Here is a 6,000-nt window from a genome sequence, read left to right as displayed (position 1 = left end):
GAGCAGACTTAATTTTGTTCTTCCCGGGAGGTTTCATTCCTTGTTCTAATATGGCCGCAGAGTTTCGTACTGTGCAAGTACGGACCATATTGTCACTGTGTAAGAGTGCCACAGTGGGAGATGGATGTCTCCTGCTTAGCTCTTGAAAGACACGTGACATTACCCTACATTTACCTCTGAGCCAGCATCCTGCACCACACCCCGCTAACTGCATACACACACTGACTGGTGAACCAAATGACACTGGTTAAGTAATTTGACTGTTCAAAGGGATAAGGCATCCTCTGGTCTGTACATAAACTCTGCACATGAAGGCCATGGGGTGGATCCGATTTGATTCCTCTCAGAAGAGGCATCCTGAAAAGAAGCCCATAGGCTTCTATTGGGTAACGCTACCTAAAGATGGTGTTACCCATCAGGACGGCGCTTAGTACCTATGAGGAAATTGTGTTTTAGTGGCCTATTTACCTAATGTTTCCATTAATGCTCCAAAATGTGATATTCCTTATTGCTGCATAACAAGGTATTCAAGGCAATTTACTAAGAGCCTTGCGATGGGACACTCTGATAAAAGCCCCACCTAGCAATAAGTAAGAAGTTAAGTGATAGCTATTTTGCAACTGAGCATGTGTTACATACTTTCCTGCTCTCACTGAACCTGAGGGAGGCTCACGATTTATCGTGCAGCCTCCCAGCAACCCCGGAACAGTAGGCACTCCTCCCTCTTTCCGTGCACAAGACAAGAAAACTTGGTTGTGTTGACTCATCTGCATCACCAGTGGTTTTTTTTGGGAAAGTTTAGTTTTTTCTCGGCAGATGCACTTGCTGGAGAAACTGAAGGAGAAGCCACCGCTGCATCATGTGCCACTTGAGCTGACAATTTTCTTACCAACAGCTCTTTGCATCTCTTCAGATCTGTGTCCATTGGGAAGAAAGACACATCACATTCATCCCTTCTGGGATGAAAATCCAATCCCAGCAGCAGCATAGCAGCAGCAAGCATAGCGCTCAAGGATTCTCAGGAAAGACACAATGTAAAGGTGCCCACACACATACCGACTTGCTCCCAATCAGCCAATGTACACGATTTCCCCTGAACTCTCCCTGAACTCTCCCCAGGCAGTTGTGGTCACGATTTGGAGTTAAAAATGTCCAATCTAACTAAAGATCTATCTTGCAGCCAGTGCATTGTATCCCAGATTGGCTAATCTGCCCTACAGCATTGCAGATCTGAAGATGCGAGGTATGACAAGCGGGGATGCGCATCGGCATCGTGATCAAGAGTAGAAACTCACGATTTGGGCATTTTTTACATGATCTGTCGTCACGATTCGTCGAAATCGCCCAAATTGGATGAAAAGTCGGTATGTGTGTGGGCACCTTTAGACTTAAACCTTAGATCTTAAATCTTGCATTTGCTCTGTTCGGCTTGTCCACATATCTGTGGTTAAGTGGACAGTGGGTACAATGGCATTTTGGAGGCCACTAATTAAGTTTTTTTTAATGTCCCTGTACAGGTTGGGAAATGGTTTTCTAGTGAAGTGGAATCTTTGCAAATGATTGTTTAACAGTCAATTGTTTTTAAAAGCACTATTAGTAGTATTCCTGGTCCCCTTCTGGGACAAAACTCCACTCCCAGCAGCAGCAGTTATAGCACTCAAGGATTCTTCTGGGGCAAGGACTGATGTGAATGAGAAAAATATTTTTCGGAAATGCCTCCCCTCCTCCCTAATAAATTTGCTTCGGAATCAAAAAATTTAATTAAATGTACTACCAATCAACCCTTCCTGTCCCTGCCTTCAACTACACAAATTCTCCAACTCCCTCAGGCCTCTTGAATAATAAAAACATTTGTTTCCTGATGTGCCATGTTGGTAGTTGAACTGCCACATGCTTGTGCCACCCACTGCTGCCGCTTAGCTTAGTAAGTCAGCTAGCTTTGTGCAAAATTTGGACCTAAACCGGATTAAAACAATATTGTGAGCTGTGATGTGGTCAAACTTGACTGACTGGAAACGAGTGGAAATTAATGTTATTGAGGTTAATAATACTGTAGAAAAATTATGTGATTTTAGCAGAGTTTATAAATTAAAAAAAAAAAAATACAGAACCAAAACCAAAACACGCAAGTAATAAAATGCAGAGTAAAAATGCAGAATAAAGGGCATTGAAACGTCGATTCACCTTATGCTGCTAGACTAAGAACTCTTTATTTTTTGCCTGGAGTGCCACACCAAGACGGGTATTTATGCATTATTATCTGTGAGGCACCCGGCTCAGTAACCTTTTTAAGGGAGTGCCGAACACGTGTGTGTGTGTGTGTGTGTGTGTGTATGCGTGCGTGCGTGTATATATATATATATATATATATATATATAGTGAAAGAGGTTGCAAACCTCTTTAACAGACATTTATCTCTCTAATATTACCTTCCTGGCACCAGATGCTCATTAGTGTTGTGTACTGTCTTTTTTTTTTATTGCAACACATGCGACTTTACCATATCACTAAAGTCTGCTCTACAGAGGTGTTTTTTTTTTTTTTTTTACCTCTAAGCATCAATGAAGGAAACTGAATGTTTATTTATTCACACCCCCCAGCAGTCCTTGGCTCCTTGATAACCCAGTAAACCATGTTTCCGGAAGAGAAGCAGCAGATGATAGGAACACAGGACAGATACTGCCAGTGACTCCATGCCAGCTTCTTCTGCCGAAAAATTGTCATTTTTCAACAAGGAACCTTCAGCTGTGAAGCGGAATCCAAAACCCATTTCCACTGCTCTCGCCACATCCCTACTTTTCTCCCTTTTTATCGTAGAGACACCCGTCAGGTGGGGCAAAGAGAAGCTCAGTCAGCTGCAACCCACATTCTTAATTCAATTTATAGCTTTTAATGACAAAACTGATTGCAAATCTAAAAGGTACTGTTTATCCCAATTCTACGGCTTAATATTATATGAAGTAAATGCGACCACATTTTGAGCTGCTTTGTTGTGATATAGGCAACTGTTTAACAAAATTTTCAATTCGGCACAAAAAATAAACATTCGTTATCGCTGCATATCATGGTCGTTTGGAATATGTTTTTTTAGTACAATTTACAAAGGACCATTTTCTCGGACACAGATTCTGATTATGACCTTTGCTCTCACTTTACTATCGGGTTAAGTCCCAGCCGTGCATGTACTGTACAAAGGGAAATAGATACCTGGCTGGAGGCAAAAAGCTGTGGGTGGTTACCCACAGCTTAGCGAGCGGCCAGGGGGCCGCAACCAAAAAAAAGAAAACGCCCTGATTCAGAGCGAGCGCTCTTAAAGAGCGTCTGGCTCTGAATCAGGCCCAAAGTGTGCACACGGGAGCTAATTTTTGCTTTCTGCGTATGTCAAAAGTACACACATATATATGCTGCATATACATATCCTGCACTGTGCAATATTATAGGTTATTACTAGAATGTACAAAAAAACAGAAGAGCTGTTTGAGGAATGTACATAGCCAAAGAGAGTAAATTTGGATCCAATATGTTGTTTTGTACACTTATAAATTTACCCCTAAGATGAGAGTTTTTAGAAGTGGAGATGTAGCAACCATTCAGATTCTACTTAACATTTAACTAGCATCTTCTAGAAGATAATAGCTAAAATCTGATTGGTTGCTATGGGCAACATCTCCATTTCTAAAAACTCTCATCTTAGTAAATTTACCCCTAAGAGTTATTCTAGTTTCTCTTTAAGTTTATGGTAATTTACTAAGAGCAATAACATTCATGACAATGAGACTGGTCTGCTTCAATATCTCTTAAAAATAAGTAAGTTATTAAGAAATAAAGATCCACTCTGATTTGATAAATGGATATTTGCAGAAATGTGGCAGTGCCTAAATAACCGCCCTGTTCTGACAATCATGGATCTTTGAAAGAGCGTAACGGACTCCCTGGTTCAACATAGCAAAAACATTTTTTATTTGTTTTGTTTTAGATCTCCGGTTTTTGGGCAGCACCTGGTTACATTTCTTGGTAGAAATAAAATACAGTAATATTTTTTAAATACAATATAGGGAGACCGGGTTTCTCTACACAGCACACCTTTAAGGTTGTAAATTAGGCATATTGACCAGCAATGTTACTGAGCTCTGAGGAAGCCAAATAGGTTATCTCACATTTATCTTGGAAAGCTAAGTTTATATCACAGTCTACGTTCCCCAGGGTCCCCTAAACTTACTCATCAAACATAAAATGTTCATTAGCTTATTCTTTAAAAGCCAGCTCTAAACTAATGTATTTATTAAAAAATCAATGTTTTCACAGTTAATCAATGGTGGTGTTAGCCTGTGCTGTGCATACCATCTCATTAAAGTTCTAATAGACAAAATAATGAACTATTTTAAGGCTTCATTGGATCAAACTATCCCCTTGGAACTACGGTGGACATTTTTCAAACTCCTAAGGTGGGGGCCTGAGTGGTGCTGAATGTAATCCTGGTCATTAACAACTACTTTGACACTACTTAAAAAATAATTGTTTCTTAACATACAATGCTACCCAAAATCAATCAAAAAGGCCTATTTATTAAAGTAATTCTGCCTTAAAACCTGTGGAAATTATGTTTTTTTGCATGTGTAAGGCAGAATTAAGTACACTATGATGCGGGGGAGGGGTGCTATATAACAAGCATTCTAAAGGATCAGCTGACAATGGCTTTAGGGCCTGATTCAGACCCGCTCACGCGCGCATAGCGCTCGCAAGCGGGTCGATGGTCGGGCAGTGCGAGCCCCGGAGCGAGTGAGAACTTCACTCGCTCGGGGCTCGCAGCAAAACGGGGCGGCTGTCGATGTTGATCGATAGCTCGCCCCATTTTGTAGGCAGGTCGGGGGGGTGGCTGCACAAATGGAGGCGTTCCCAAAGGAACGCCTGCCATTTGTGGGCGGCCCTATTGACATCACACATGATGCCAGTAGTGAGAACTGGGGCTTGTGGTGGACGAGACCCTACCACAAGGGTCTCCTTGCAAGCCCGATGGTCACGATAATCGCGACCATCGCCAGGCCACCCGCACAAGCTGTGGGTGGTCACCCACAGCAATGTGAGCGGCCTGGAGGCGGATTTTTTTTAAAATAAAATCCGCCCTGATTCAGAGCGATCGCTCGCAAAAAGCGAGCGCCTCTGAATCAGAACCTTAGTCTGCTTTCCTCTGTCAGGGAAGCATGACAGGAAAGGGATCTTCTGATCCATCCCCGAGGAGACAGACCTCTTTATGTTGCACATTACAATTATATCACTTTACAGTTTACACACACACACACACACACACACACACAAAATGATGGTAGCACATTGGCTACTTTTAGAATTTGCTTTCTGAGAAAAGCCCGGAGAGAAGAAGCAGGGGGGCGGGTCGCAACACTCTAGTCATTGGGCCCTGCTCCCTCACAGCAAAATGCCACGAATTCTGTATATTTAAATAGGGCACAGGGCCAAATGATGGGATTATGATAGAATCATGTCATTATCCCCTATCCCCTCCTCATGGATCTGTCGATTCCAGGTAAGCTGCTTCTTATTCTGCCCACTTCTCTTGCCAATTTTATGTCTTTCTACAGCTATCTTTCCCTTTGATGTTTTCTTCTTTACCACTGTAAAAGATTGGTTCTTGATTTTAGATGCCCTGACTTAAGCCCTGTATGTCTTGGGCATCGGCTTTAGAAGATGTTGTAGATGGACTAGTATTGTCATGACTGGAGGCACTGGCAGCAACTCCAGCACTAGTATGTGGTTCCTGCTCTCCTCTCAAGTTTCAACTGTTCATTTTCCTTATCAACAAACACAACTTAAGTGGGGTGTACAGCATACATATCAATTTGTGCCAATTTGAAATATTACACTGCGGTATCAATGACCTACAGTGTCACAAGATTTTTTATGAATAAGAATAGAATAACACACTGCGGTGCCACTTAGTGTCACAAGATTATTTATGAAAAAGAATAACACACTGCGCTACCA

Source organism: Taudactylus pleione, unplaced genomic scaffold, assembly GCF_031769625.1.
Source record: "Taudactylus pleione unplaced genomic scaffold, aTauple2 ptg000016l, whole genome shotgun sequence".
Lineage (NCBI taxonomy): Eukaryota > Metazoa > Chordata > Amphibia > Anura > Myobatrachidae > Taudactylus > Taudactylus pleione.
The sequence above is the reverse complement of the archived record's forward strand: the minus strand, read 5'-3'. Positions refer to the sequence as shown.